The sequence below is a fragment of the Trachurus japonicus genome, chromosome 3, assembly GCF_045865225.1.
Source record: "Trachurus japonicus isolate A0001 chromosome 3, Traja_1.0".
NCBI lineage: Eukaryota > Metazoa > Chordata > Actinopteri > Carangiformes > Carangidae > Trachurus > Trachurus japonicus.
In genome coordinates, this window is record NC_140909.1 from 15,959,024 (window position 1) to 15,976,009 (window position 16,986).

Here is a 16,986-nt window from a genome sequence, read left to right on the forward strand (position 1 = left end):
GTGTAACAGATAATAATTCAAGCAGGCATATGTATTTAAACGAGTCTTATCCTAAAACGCACAAACAGGTCTGACAAAACCAACATTACAAAATCAGGTAAATAAGTGGTTGGATAAAATGTCTCAGTTGACCCCATATAACTATCAGTCTCCATTGTTTTTCTTTTGCTCATGATCTTCTTTCATGATTAAAAAGTGTTTCCCTGTCAGATCTTTAAGTTAAATCAATTACACACAAAATGCACTTCTTTTTTATGATTTTGATTATTATTGATATTATAAGGTATTTTATGTCTGTCTCATGTCCAACCGTCATGACATATGAAGCGCTTCAGAAAGACACAGCCACAGAGAACTTTCTGCTCATTGAGGCGCACCAGGGATACACTACAGTATATAAAGATGCACCTCTGCCTGTCAGTACGTGACAGACAGCCAACAAACATGGCAAGAGGGAGGAGAAGAGAGAAAAGAGCAGAGCAGGGCATCTGTGTCTCGCCAGAGGGGGTGTCAGACGCACTCTGTATGTGTGTGTGTGTGTGTGTGTGTGTGTGTGTGTGTGTGTGTGTGTGTGTGCCAGGTTTATTGAATAGCACCGATAACAGATATAGACACAGGAAGAAGAAAGAAAGGGGGGATGAAAACAGGGGGGGTAAAGCATGGAAGCTTGAAGCTGGGGGCTAATGTTAAAGCATGTGTGTGTGTGTGTGTGTGTGTGTGTGTATGTGTGAGTCTGTGTATGAATGTGTGTATGTGTGTATGGGGAATGCCAGAGTACTTTAGCCTGTCTGATGGCATTAGATTTTAGAGACTGTAATTACCATTGAGGGTTTTGGTTGCTGAGGCAAAAATCATACTTTTGTTCAGAGGAATACACACACACACACACACACACACACACACACACACACACACACACACACACACACAACCACACACACACACACACACACACACACACACACACACACATATATACGCTTTATATAAGCTTTTTGTATCAGTTTTGTAATGTGACTCTACTGCACCTTGATGTATATTAGGTGCACAATGCTACTGTGTTGCCTCATTTGAATAAATTACTTGGATCCCTTCTCTGTAAAGATGAGGGTTAGGGTTAACCCTAACCCTATAACTCAAAACCCATCTCACCTACCAGTCTGCTTCTGTGAATTTAATGATTTTTTTTTTTTTTTTTTTTTACATATTGGTGTTCCAGGATCTCTGCCATCATTGGAATCAAACCCATGAGGAAGACAAAGCAACACAATTGACCATATTCACATTGTCTTTGCTTTCGTCGCCACTCGGGGTGGGAAGATACAACGCCGTCAGATTTCGCTATACCGTTATAATGCAAGCAGTTGCAGCTAATGCCGGCTTCGCTAATGCTGCGTTCCAGGCAGGCTTTTGAAACCGTAAATTACAGCTTCAAGTCACAACTTACGACTTTGTAGCGTTCCAGGCAACCCACTCGTGTTTTTCCGACCTGTTTTACCTGTGAAAGTCACTATAACGGCCACTCGTAACTTCCGACCCGTGAACTCGTACCAGATTGAACTGGTCCTACGACTTCACAGGTCGGAAAAACACGAGTTACGAGTTGCCTTTAACGCACCATAACAGTCCTCGTCCCTACGTCACCACATTCACGGCGTTCCTTGGCTGCACACACAGCCCTGCATGCCGTTCTCTCTCCTCATTGGATAAAAACTGTAGGATACGATAAATGTTTTCTCCTCGGCTCAGAGCAGAGCAGAGTGACTGACAGACCCGTGTTTCGGTCCAAACACTCTATGTAAGTGATTGCTGTCGGAAGATATAACTATTTAAGACTTATATTAACACAAATATATCACTTACTTCTGCTTTAATTCAAATCAGTTTAATCCAAATGTCGTTTTACTTTGAAATATGGCCCGATGTCCCTTCGGACGTTAACAACCCATGCCTTCCTTAAATCTGTATCAATGATGAAAGCGATGAAAGGAAAGCAGTTTTTCAGACTCCTGCCGTTTGTACGGCTTGCAGCCAGGGACGCTACCCACCCCGAGTGATTAAGGAAACATGGCGACGTTGTGAATGGTCCCAGAATCCCAGTCAGGACTGTATGGCCATTTGTCTATATACGTTGCCTGGGTCAACAGAAGAAGAGTTTGATATTATGGGCCTGGCTGCTCTCTCTCTTTGGAGATGGGAGCGGCCTTCCTGAACAAGTTGATATGTTAGAAACCCATGACAGTTAAAAATAGTGAGCACTTTCTTCAGGAAATCTTTGTATTGGAGTTAATGGGCAGCTGGAAGGGATCTGACTGCACTCAGAGGCTCATAGGTCAAATGCTCTAAGTCTCTTGGTTTTTTTGAGCACATTGTGAGAGAGATGATAAGTTTGTCTACAACTGTGCTCCAGTGCCTCAGAGCGTTTGCCCTGTGGTACTAATAAATTATCTGAAAATAATGTGAGTTGTGGACATAGGTTCTGTTTTTGGGGTGAGGTGTGCATTCTGTTTTCTTTCGTTGACTGCCCCCCCCCCCCCTCTCTCCTCTCTAGTGTTCTTTCTCTTTCTGTCCACCAAAGCAACCTAAGCCTCCTTTAGTCACACTGGGTCACTGAAGGCTGAAATCTACACCAAACTACCGGATGGACCACAGACGAGAGTGCGCACATACACACACACACACACACACACACACACACACACACACACACACACACACACACACACACACACACACACACACACACATACCCAAATTAGAAGACAACAGATACTCACCCCATCTTCTGACAGGGAGAGCCAGACATAGAATCAGAGACAGAGGACAGACTGCCAGGGAGAGAGTGATAGAGAGACATAAAAAAGACTAACACCAAGACGGAGAGAAAGAAAAGGAAATTAGAGATAAAGGGAGAGAAAGAGGAGGCAGATCCAGGTTCACAGTCCCAGAATAGACCAGACTGACAGGACTCAACCACAAGACCGGTGCAGGGTTACGATGGCAAATTATGACTGAGTGCAATTGAGATATTAATTGTGTCACTCACTCATCCCACTCCACTCCACTCCACTCCGCAAATTAAGCACAGTTTCAATAGTCATGCCTCTTATAAACTGAGTATATATGTTTTTCTTTTTTAATTGAACAAATGTAGAATTAAGTAATAATTCCAACAACAGCATTATACTGAAATGTTAAGACTGTGAATTAGTCACGTTTGTTGTAGATATCCAAGCCATATCCTTCATGGAAAATCTTTTTCTTTGATATAAGAATAAACTGATATGAAAAATGTGAACTGATTTTTAAGCGTTGTCTTTATTTGTAAGGCCATATACATTCTTGATGGTTGACATTTTAACACATATAAACTGATCAAATCCTGTGGAGATACACTTTATGGTATGTTCACTGGCTGCCATTTTGCCTTCAAATGTGTCCATCAGATAAAACATATTGTACTTTGAATGAAGATGCCACTGAAGCCTTCTGGTCTCAGAACAATTACAGCATTACCAGTGTCATAAAGAGAGGAGATCCTTGAACTTACCATAATCTTTTGTGCCCAGGGTCATTTTAGGCTTTTTAACAGTAATGAGCTATGATCTTTTCCTTATAAAGTGTGTGTGTGCGTGTGTGTGTGTGTGTGGGTGTGAGAGAGCTTACAGTATGTGACGGATGGGGTGTTGAGGAAACGTAATGACACACTCCAGTGGTCCAGAGAAGGGCAGAAGCACTGTCTCACTGATAACTGGATAATTATGTACTCTGTCATCATGTTATTGTGTGTGTGCATGTACATTTTATTTTTAAGCCCATGCCTGCTTTATTTATATACAATGCATGTTTGCTGCACATGCTAATTAACAGGCAACCCGTATACACTTGACCTTTGTGTGTTAGTACTGTATGTATGTAGATACAGTAAATGCAGTTTTGATGTTTAGTTGCACACAAGTGTCACATGCTTTTGTACTGCATCTACTGTAGCCTCCATAATTGTGTATGACAGCAGTGAAGTGTGATGTTAAATTGCTGTATTACCTTGGTACGCCATGTGACATACATATACATACGTGCTGTCTTTTCTTGACACACAATCACTCCTGCACACCGTGACACACACAAGGGGTGGTGTATTATAGGAGTCTCTTTAAAGTGAAAAAATGTGACATCAATTTCATGTTGTCATCATCCGTTCCTCATCTCCCCATCATCTGTACCTCCATCATCTTGCTCCTGTTCCTGGCGTTCACATTAGTGTGTATGAAATGAACACACACACACACACACACACACACACATATATATACACACACATATGCCTGTGAAAATATGTTTTTGTTTGCTGTGATTCTGAAAACACACAGCAGATGCAGACAAATGCACATGCAGACACCACAGACATACACATACAGTACACACCAGGCCTCCATCATCTCATAGCGCTAAGCCCTCAGCGTGTCCCACACTCCCATCGAGAATGTTTTGGACTGCTGGTGTTATGTGCTTTTCCCAGTGATGTGGGCTTGTCTGTCTTATTTGTTCCCTGGTGAGTCAAGGCGATAGAAGCTGAAGGAGGCCGTCCGATTGGGCTGTCACTAATCCCTTAACAACACGGCTGACCGTGATTGGCCGTGACCATACAGAAGGGGATGGAGTCGGCAGGTGGTAGGGGGGGATGACTGAATGGTTGGAGAGATGCAGCAATGGGAATCTGTCTGGAAAGTGAGACATGTGGGGAAGGTGAAGTGTCTTTCTGATTTAAGAGTTCAGGCCTTGATAATGATTATAACTCAACTAATCAACTAATGCTCCAAAAAACATTCAAACATGATTACAACTGTGCTGTATCAATATAAAATACGCCAACATTTTAAGCAAATTACATAGTCGTACTTGTACAAATCCTGATTACATGCAAATACTTATAAATACTGCTTTGGCAATTCCGTGGCTGCATTTGTGTCCATATATTCATGAGTGTGTGTGTGTGTTTGTGTGGTAATTGCCAAAAGCATGATTATCCTCTGTATCTGTAAGGATGAAACCCTAATTAGAAGAAGCATACTGCAGGCTCACTCACTCTCTCCCTGTAGGTCTGACTCCCTCTTTCTCTCCCTCTCTCTCTCTTCCCTGCAGACCCTCTTGTCTATTCAGAGAAAGGTAGTTGCTCTCAGCTCTCCTAAAATCCCCTCTGAAAGCCCTGCTCTGATATCAGCTGCTCAGAATCTATTTGACCGGCCTAAAGCCTGAACACACACACGCACCCCACACTCAGCATTTCCAAACTGTGTGTGTCATTCAGCACTTTCTATTGAAAACATACATAGATATACAAAGCTGAATGCATTATTGTTTTTTAATTCAAACACGCACAACTGCTCACAATAATGACTGAATATTTGGGATACTGGCTTGAACTGCTTCCATAGTCAGACAAATGGTCAATGGGACTGAGCCAAGTATGTATAATACTTTCATGATTAGTTACATAACCTTATTTAAGCTCAGTCCAGCTATATTTCTTCCTAGGATAAATATTGCACTCTTGACTGTAGAAGTATATGTCAAGGTTAGAAAAAAATATGGGTAAGAAAAGTAGAAATTTGTCTGAGGAATGATTGATGTTAAAGTGTGTGTGTGCAGCACGAAAAACATAAGACAGGCTGTCGAAAATTGATCAAGTTGATTCATTTTAGAGTCTCATTTAGTTTTTCATTTATTTGAACATTACAGCAATATTTTGCAGTTTCCACAGACATGTTCAGTGACAACATTATTGAAATTCTGCTGTGACCATCCGAGCCACACCAGAGGCATTAGCATGATCCACCAGGAAGTGCCCTTTCTATCCATTGAGGCTCTGTGCATGGGTCACATCACAGATAGAGTTGTGGCTCCATCCATCATGCAGGTTATAGTTAGCCACCTATGCTAATGTCTGACCCAATGAAAAGTTTACTGAGAGACGGACAAGGACATTGGGGTGGACTCTTGTCATCGCATACCGTAAACATACACACATACACACACACACATTCTCTCTCTCTCTTGCGCACACACACACACACCACCTCAGCACTGTGGGGCTGTCATATTTCACACTACCAGGTAGCGGGGGGTGAATTATGGCCATGTCACAGTATAGAGGGAGAGTGTGTGGTGTGTTTATGTGGTCGCACATTTAGGCGTGTATGTGTTTACATTGTGTGCGTGTGTGTGTGTATATATCCGGCCCACTCCGTTTATTTATAAAACGCCCCCTCACTCCAAATCAGTGGTGTCCAGAATGCCACTGCATGTGTAAATGACAAAATGATTTATAGAAATATTCCCAAAATAAAGTCCAACACACTACGGCGGGATGGAATACCCCTAACAGCATGAACCCCCAATGGGAGTCACACAATAAATATGTGTGGACAAATACAGTGCGTAAATTACTACACAAACTTATAGATGCACACTCACACACGTGGGGTGGTCCAAGTAGGGACAGAGAGGACGCCACTCTGATAAAACAGCTCTGTAGATTTATGACCTGTAAACTAGAAGATGGACAGATGGATGGATGGAAGGATGGATCAATGGAAGGGCAAAATAAAAAAAAATGAAAGGATCAAGAGAGGGAAGGACAGAAGGACAAACAGTTGATGGACACACATACAGGTAGATGGAGGAAGAGGACAAGATGGGGGAATGCGCTGAGATAAAACGGTTTTAGATATTTATGGCCTGTGAAGTAATAGACAGACAGACAGAGGGATGGGTGAAGGGAGGGACTCACGGAAATGAGGACAAATAATGTATGTATTAGAAGAGAAGAAGAAAATAAATGGTTGGATAGACAGATGGATGAAAAGTGGGCTGGAACAAAGGGAGGTCAGGGCAGCGATAGGAAGAGAAGAAAGGAAATTAAAAGTGAAGAAGAAAGCAGAACAGAAGAGTCCTGAACTCTTTTTCAGACAGAAGTAGGAATATAACAAATCCTGAAGTGGTCTTTGCTTCTTTGTGTGCCATGATTCCTGGAGGAATTGTCAAAGCATGAAATGAGTCTTGCGCTGGGAATTGTCTCATTCTGACTGTGTGTGCAGTTATTAATGGTGTTATCGTTCTGTGCTGGTAATTATGCTCTCTGAGGGAGCTGGCATAGACAGAAAGAGACAGAAAGAGCAGCAGAGAAAGACACACTTTGATCTTTTGTGAACATGATGGGTTGAGCTGAAAGAAATAAAACGTGTCTGTGAATGAGTGCATGAACGGATACTGTACATGCAAGTTGGTCCGTGGGACTAAAGGTTACTGTGATGTTAGCAGTTTCCTGTGATATTTATTTTAATGTGAAATGAGATTAGTTGGCATGTGGTGGATTAGAAAAAAATATATATAAATATTTTGGAGGTGTGGCGTTAATATTGTAGCTGGACCCATTTTTTTTTATTTCCCAAAGTGTCCCAAGGGCTCATGTTCTTAAGTGTAGGATGGTGTATGAAAAGGACACAACAATGCAACCATGTAATTAGGGATTTCTAGATCAACTCAATATCAGATCAAATTTCTCACTTCCTATGGCTGTTTTAACTCTGTACGATAATTCTTCTTGTAGCATTTGCCTTTAATATAAACACTAAAACCCCACCCTGCAATCTCATCCCTCACTCATCTGGTATCTTGTGTATTTGTTATTTTCTCTCCTCCATTTATCCCCCCATCCTTCCCTATTTACCCTCTGCTGTTCCAGTCTCCCCCCTTTGCTTTACTTTGTCTTTCAGAGCCACATTGCCATGTGTTGTGTGGTGTAAATGGGTTGTGTTAAATGTTGCTCTGTCCCTGGTGAGTGTTAACAGTATGGAGAGAGAGGCTGATAATCTTTAAACAGGGCATCTGCTGGCATCTGCTTTATCTTTATTGTTCCCTGGACACCCAGCAGAAAAATATACAGGCAGGGGGAGACAGACACAGACAGACACACACAAGTATGGTGACACATTGTATATACAGTGCATGCTGTTAAACACACATCCATATACTTGGACACGCACTCGCCAACACACAAAGTCCATCTTGCATTCACAATATGGAACCTAAAGCTCGTCCACAAATTAACTATAATCAGTTATTTAAAGATACAGAACCTTCACTTCAGATGAAAAAAAGAGAAGGTCTAATTAAGCGGGAGTCACTGAATGTGTTTAAACTCACTTTGCATACTGGACATATGCTCACACACACACAAAACCACAAACCCTATCAGGTGAGAGACCCCATGCAAACAGATATCATTGAATGTAAAATATTTTGCTTTATAACTCTTTGACTGTTCAGTTTTTCTCTGACTACATGGAGGAGTTATGTGTTTTCGCCACACTGATGTGCAACCCAGTACAGTCACACCATCTTTGTCCACCTCATTTGTTCGTTAAACATTTCCATCATTTTTTCATTTCATAATGAAAATGGCTAAAGGTCAGGAAGCAATTGGGCGTCATGTGTGTTACAGTAAATGCAGAAAGACTAGACAGACATAGATGAGTATAGATTTTGTGTTTTTGTAGTAAGAGGAGTCGAAGCAGAGCAGAAGACACCACAAATCTATCAGGATATAATGTGTATTAGATCTCACAGGGGTCTGCCAAGTGTCTGATCTTTCTATCTTTTGATAAGCATATATCTAGCGTTAACATGTATTAAGTACGACAGAGGAGAGAGGGAAATGTAGAGGAAGAATAGAAGAGAGATGAGGAGAGGGAGATGGGAAGATGATGTGATTGGGTTGCAGCAGGGATGGAGCTCACATAGAGGAAAGAGAGAGATGAATGAAGGGATAGATGGAGGGGAAAAGGGAGGAGCGACAAAAAGACAAGGGTAAGCTGAGCTTTCCATAGGGGGGCCCAAGGGCTGGCAGGCACCTGAGTCACACCTCCATGTGTGTGTGTGTGTGTGTGTGTGTGTGTGTGTGTGTGTGTGTGTCCTTCTGTCTGATTCTGTGATTAATGAAGATGTGTCAGTGTGGTAATCCTCTCTAATAAGCACCAGTGGAGCCTCCCTCAACCATGTGTGTATATGTTTGTGTCTGTATGTGTCTGTCTGTCTGTCTGTCTGTGTGCATATGACCACATAAATGAGACAAGTGTCTGGGCAGTTTCAAGCCTTTGAAATTAATTTTTTGTCACTGAATCAATGGTGCATGTGTCTGTTCTGTTCTCTGTGTTAGTGCAGGCAGATGAGCAGAGAACAAGTGTGACTGAGAGGTCCTGTAATACACTTATGAGCAGCTTGCAACTTGTGTGTGTGTGTATGTGCGGAGTGTGTGTGTGCGGGCGTGTATGGCGTGTATGTGTGTGATCTAATGTCATTCTTTATAAGTATGCCCAGATGTTGATACTGGAATGACTCTTTAATTACCATTTAAACAGCAGGGGCTGTGTGTGCATGTGTGTGAAAAAGAAAGTGTGTGCGTCTGTGTGCGTGCATGTGTGTGTGTGTGTGTGTGTGTGTGTGTGTGTGTGTGATGTTGACAGCGGAACTACTGTTTAATTACCATTTAAACTGTGAGAGCTGAGTGGATCATTTAAAGACAGAAGAGCTCCAGCCAGCTAAACGAGGAAAACAACACCATTACAGACACACACACACACACACACACACACACACACACACACACACACACACACACACACACACACACACACACACACACACACACACACACACACACACACACACACACACACACACACACAAATGATGAAGCAACACACAAGACTATCAAAGTCTAATGAATGACATTCCTGTGATGTGTCACTACTTTTTAAGAAAATTGTGAGGATTTCTGTTAAAATAGCTGCATTGTAAATGTATTTATTTCTACATGACACACACATACAAAGAGAGAAACACACCCATAATAAACAATTCTAGTGTGCAGTAAAATCAGGTATGTTGTGTTTATTTTTAATGTATGTGTTTGTGTTTAGGCTCCTTGCCTTTATGCATGTATGCAGCCATCTGTGAATGTACCTCAGTCAGTCACCCTGTTAATCAGTCAGTCTGCTACTGAGGCAGGTGGCCAGTCAGTCACTCCAACAACAACCCATCCAGCCTGCAAGTCTTTTGAATTATACAATTAGTCAATCAGCCATTCGAATGCTGAATTATGTTCAGACTGTGCTTTAGAAGATGAACAACATAATCATTAGTAAGTGATTAAAACATTCAAATTATTTGGCTAACGCACTCTTCCAGAAACAGGCCATAGCGCATGACAGACAAGGAGAGGAGGACACCACTGACCCCAGTAAAGCGGGTTAGTCATGGAGTTAGTCATACAGTTACATCTCACACTGACAGATTGTTTGCTCGATGAGTCAAAACTTGACACAAATGAAGAGGCAGGAGTCAGAAACGATCAAGTGTTACGCAGTGAAATCAAACCTTACACTGTATGAAGAAATTCCTCAGTTGAGTGAACTGTAAACTGAGTTGTTTTACAGGAAAATGATGCAACCTGTTTTTCTATCAGTGACCTAGGGATCAGATTTCATAAAAGCTTTCTTACCAATTCATCCCTCATCTTGCATCACTGACTGAACAAAATCCCCACTAATCTGCACAGTTAAAAGTAAGAAATTACAAACTCCATACACCGGGAACTTAATTATTTCCACCAGCAGGCTAATGGTAAAATTCCCAAAGCTATTCAAATAGGAATACTGTAATGAAAGCAGTATAAGTGATTAATTATACTGAAAGGGCAATTATGACTGATAACACCAAATTGTTTTTACAATGCCGTGGCAGGTACAAATGATGGCATGGATGATTCCTTACACAAAGGTAGTTAAATAATTACAGTGTAACAGTGAGAATGATAGGAGTAATCATATTTGTGACAGACAGGCTGCGTCGCACTGAGAATATTATGATAATGATATTAATGATGGATCTTTGCAAATGTGTGTGTGTATCGGAGTTCAGTGGGAGATGTCTCACCTCACACTGGGTCTCTCAACCCGACGCCATCTGTTCTGCCAGCACACTCCGAAAATCATACACATACACAAACACACACTGAGGCGCGATGCAACCGAGTGTAACCACTGGGAGAATGAAACAGACACATGAACATCCTCATGCAAGGAGATGTCTGCGTGCAAAAACTAATGCTGACAAAAAATGAGCTTTCTCTGCAAGAAGACACACACACACACAAAAAAAACACACACTTACACACTATCACACTCCCGGATGGTTGGTAATCCTCGCTCTACCCAGAATCCTCCGTTCTGAGGGTTCAGCCAAAGGGAAACCAGCGTGTTGTCAGCCTACTGGTCATACAAGAGATCAGGGACTGTGAGTGTGTGTGTGTGTGTGTGTGTGTGTGTGTGTGTGCGTGCGTGCGTGCATGCACGTGTGGATAGATACACGGTTGCGCATAAAGTTGGAATGAAATATTTTTTTTACCTCTTCTCATGACATTTTTGTGACAATGTGATTTATTCTTGATAGATAAAGTGTATGTCATCTCAAAACTTTATTGATCAATCTCTTCCAAACATATCATTGTGAAAATTAAACCACAATTAACCTTTATACAGTACTAGGAATAAAAAGAGGATTGTGTCTGAAAACAAAATTATCCCAACTTTATGGGCAACCGTGTAAATACAGACAGACAGACAGACAGACAGACAGACAGACAGACAGACAGATATGTGTTCTCTCACTCTGACACACATACAGGAGTTTGGGTATAAAGTACGTGCCTGGGTATTCTGGCGATGCCTAGACTGCATATGACCAACACGCACAGACACACAAGTCCACACAAACACACATACAATGTGTGCATCCATGTGGCGTTGCCTGGCCGGTGTACGAGCAGCATATCTGTCAGTGTGTGACAGGTTGACAGCTCAAGCTCCCAGCACTTTGTCCACTATCATCACATCAAGAAATACACATACACACATACACACACACACACAATCACATATAGTGATAACATCAAAATGGGCCACAACGGCTACTTCAGTGCTCAGCCTCAAAACTTGGTCATATTTGTATGTGAACAGAAAAACTTGTGAAAAAAATGTATGCAAGACAAGACACTTCATCATTAGTTCTTAATTTTTTAAGTGAAAGTGTTAGTTACGTGAGAGATGTTTTGATCTACGGACAGGTGCCATAAAACTAGAAAATCATGAGTTTGAAAGCCCAACGGCTTTTAAGAATTTGCCACGCCCTCACTCCTCCCCCATATTTCCTGTCACTCGCCTCTCAACACTATCTATCATGGCAGAAATGCTGTCAATTGTCTGAAGAAAACAACAATAATTCAAATTAATTAATGTTATCGTATTCAATAGGGTATCAAAAACCAGCAGGCACTTTCATGACTTTTATACAGATTCTGTTCAATGTCAGTCCAAAGTTATCAGCACTTCACTGAGCCTGACTTACGGGCTCATGGCAATGCACAATATGCAAACGCTGCATGAGCACCAATAGTATAATCTCACCATAATAGCTGCATTTAATGATATACACATGCACCTCAAGTCTCCTTTTTATTTCCATAGATGGAATTCAGTCCTTACAAAACCAAGCCAGGTCAGACCAGATAATTTGGCTCACTCACACAATCATGGATCACGGCTTTAGCACATTTCATACAATTATGGATTGTGGATTTGAAGCAGACTAAACAATGGACCCAAATTAAATTTTAAGTTTCTCAGAGAAAGACACTCGGGCTGCTCTGAAAATGCAGTCAAACAGAATGAGAATCAGAAGTAGTCTCTAACAGGATTGCTGGGCATACCCACTCACAATATGGCATCTTTCTGTCTTTCTTTCTGCCCGATATTCTATTACTCTGTCTCTTTTCCTCACAGTTCAGGACTCAATGGATGTACAGCTGTGGTTTAATTCCACAGCTCTTCTATTCAAAAGCCTGTATTGTGTGTCCCAGTGTCAAGCAGTGTAAAAAAAAAAAAAACAGTAGCAATAACACAAAGCAGAAAAGAGCAATTATAGCTTTAGTAACAAGAGACACACAGAAATGGAGACAAATCAAAAAAGAATGAAGCCAGGAAGAATGCAAGAATGGGCAAAATTGGGGAATTGAAACATTTTTTTTCAAGCAGGCTTATATAGAAATAATCCCTCAGTGGGTCAACACCCTGTTTATTACCGTGACCTAACTTTTGGGACATGGAAATGAAAAGGTTTGTAAAGAATATGGCGTACAATGAAGAGGAAGAGACAAAATAATTAAGAGTTGAGGGAGATATAACAAAGACTCCATTTGAAAATACGGGAAAATAAAGGGAACGAAAGCCAATTAAAAAATATTGAAGGGGGTCAGTAAACGGAGATGTTTTTTTTTCTTTCTTGGGAGCACATGAGGACCCTGGCAGACAATGGACCAAGTTACCTGGTGAGTTAAAAGCAGAGGTGGAAGCAGTTTGAACATCTGGCAACAGGGCCAGTAGGGATGTGCATAAGATTTGGGCATGTACATGCAGAAAGACAGGGAAGGAAATAGGATATGACTACATGGTGGAATACCAGGAAATAAGACAAATTTAGTGAAAAGTTATGGGTAAAAAGTTAAACAGGGGAAAAAAAGGAGACAAGTCTTGGCAGGGTCAAGAGAGGACAGAAAGAGGAAACAAAAGAAAGACACTGACCGAAAGACAAAAGGGAGATTACACCGAGACATGGATTGAAACTGAAGAAGACAGAGAGAAAAAAGAGACATTCAACAAAGTTACAGGAAGACAGAGAATAAAGAGTGAGAGAACGATATTGAACGAAACAAAAAGAGACATTGGACAGCTCTTCCTCCCAGTAAGTAAAAGACTTCAAACTGCAGTGGATGAGAGATCTGCACTTTATGGGGCTATTCTCTCTGCATTAGCATTAGCTATAGCTCTCAGACTGACAAGCTGGCGCTCTGTTCTCAAGGTCAGGAGGGGCACACACTACCACAGGCCACGACTGCACACACACACACACACTCAGAGTCATAGACTGTATTCAACACTCACTCAGGCATTCTTATGCAGACAGATACAAACACACTGTACTGTACATACAGACACAAATACACTGTGACACATAAAAAGACGCGCTAACACACAGCGGAGGCATTTGTCCAAACAGGAGCATGTAGGCTGTTACAGGCCCAGACAGAAATAAGAAGTTATGTCAAACAAATTTGAATATTTTTAGTAGTTAGTTCTGGAAATCATTACCTGAATGAATTGATAGAGGGAAAAAATGCTTTTCGACACAGAAATGGTGCACAGATTCTATGTTTCTGGTTGTAAGCTAAAGATTGTTCAGAACTGGGCTATGATAAAGGAGAAATATTCATCTGGGCAAACAAGCTTTTTGCTTCCATTTGGTTTGTTTAGTGTGTAGTTGATGTAGGACCACTGCTGAGTGTTTGATAATTATGTAGAAGTTGACATGGATGTTAAATTAACCAAAACCAGATTATATACCCAGAAAATGTTATAAATGTTATGTTATGTTATAAATATTTCTCAAGACCTCAAACACTTTCCCACTTACAGTATCTCTTGCTGATAGTTTCGATCAGCTCGGGTGGGGTTATTTAGGAGAAGTAATTGCTTGTTGTATCATTCCTGACAATTTCAATAAGATTACTTTACGTAACAGTACAGTGAATGAGTACTTGCATGACAAATCCTTGTTGACATTTTAGTCTTAGCAGGAAAAACACGACATACAAACAACTTTAACAGTGCCACTGTTCTTCTCAAGTCTCCCAGTTTGCGAGAGATACTCTCTCATGTACACATACACAGGCGGAGTTCACAGCATATGACAATTATAAACATCTGCTAACTGTAACTGACATTAATGCTGAATGCTCATCAAATGTATTTAAGATGGTGTATCAAACACAAAACAAGTAGACATGTTAAACACATGAACAACGTGGCTGCTGAAGCTTGTCACTGGCTGTTAAGTACTGCATGGCTACTGGCTAATCAGTGGGTAGAACCTCATTAAGATGTTATTTATGCAGGCAGCATCAGCTGTGTTTGGTATTAACTTGGCCTGGCCTGCTGCTAATGAAGACACAAACTCATCTGCTGTGTGAAAAGTAAGAGAAAAAGAGAGGCCTCTCCTCTCGTCCTGAATAGAAAATAGCTTTATAGACAAAAACCTCAGACTTTCAGATCGTCTCAATTCAGCCCCTACTGTAAACATGATCGGGGTAAAGATTCTTTCTCTAAGTGGTTGTATGAGACAACATTTTATTAGAAACGTCACTTCTCTAAGGTTGCAGTGTTCCTAGACTGGACCGCTGACAATCCTCCTTAGTGTTGAACTCATGAAACTTGATGGAAGAGTCTGGTGCTGCATTTTCTTCTCAGTCAGCAGTTGACTTTTTGGACACGAAAGGTTTCTGCAAGAGCACAAACACACACAGTGAGACAGAGAAAAAAACAAAGAGGGGAAGAGAGAGCGCCGAGGCAATCTGTGATGTGATTTTTTGATAACCATAATCATAATCTGCCTAGGGCGATCCAATTCCTGAGACAGTTTATGGGGTAGGGAGGGCCATCAGAATTAGAATGAGATGAACATAAATGGCTATTTATCCCTTGTGTGTGTGTGTGTGTGTGTGTGTGTGTGTGTTTGTGTGTGTCTGTCTGTCATGAATGGCTATTTATGTGGATTAACGGATTGCTCAGGCCATCTGAAACGCATGAAGCAGACCTCACAGCATGTCTGAAACACATACACACACGTGCGCACACACAAACACACACACACACACACATACATCTTAAAACATAAGAACTGGCCAAGAGATCTTCCTATTCTTCCATATAAGAATAGTGTTTGTTTGAAGGACTGTTATGTGTGTGTGTGTGTGTGCGCGCACACGTTTGTGTGTTATTCGCCTGTGTTAAATATATAGACATGCATGATTGTACTTATTCATCTGGCCTATACTGTATGTGTGCACTTGAATGTGTTGTTAAATGGCTCTGTTTCTGTAAGAGGGTGTGTGTGTGTGTGTGTGTGTGTGTGTGTGTGTGTGTGTGTGTGTGCTAGAGAGTGACTGAGTGTTGAGAGAGTGGTAATTACCATTCAGCAGTAGCTAAAGTGACATGTTTGAGGAAGAGATAAGGGGACATAAATTGGCCTGGTATAAAACGGTGATATTTCCTCTACTGCTTTAGAAAAACCCATTTACTCTGTCTCTTTAGCATGTCAGGACCCCTGTCACTACCCTCTCATCCCCTCGGCCAGAAGGACTCATGCACGCACACACATACACACACATATATGCCTCACACAGTCAGCCGGCTCCTTGTGAAAAAGTGCTCATCTGCATTCTGGTATTAACTTGGAGAGACACACACAGAGAGACAGAAAGGGAGCGAGTGTGTGTAAATCAGTGTAATGGGGCCAAGACCTCAGTAGCTCTAAAAAGAGAGGAGACATGTGGAGGACAAGACATGATTTTTTTTTTTCCTTTCATGAAGAGAAGCAGCAATACAGCACATCTGTCACTGCCGGCCACACAATTGCTCCACACACAGAGAGAAAAACATATAAGGAAAGAAAGGCAAGAGAAGAGAAGATGAGCCACGGCACGGACATGCACTTTTTAAAAAAAAAACTTGCCTGTGTTTTTTCCAACACTAACATTAGCTAAAACACAAGAGTATAATTTACCCTTTTTTAAACTTATCCACTAAGAAACACACTAACTATATGTGTTTGTAGTTTTGAACAGCTGCAGCACATTTTTCGTCACTTAAATAGATCTGTTTACAGTGTGTTGTCAAAAATTAGTTCACACTATCTTGGTTCTGGATCTGGATTTCTAAACCGCAGGTTTTTTCTTTTTATAAATGTGTGTACTGTATGAAGTCTTTCTAGTGGAGCATAGTTCATCCCAGCAGCATGTATACACACCACATCTGG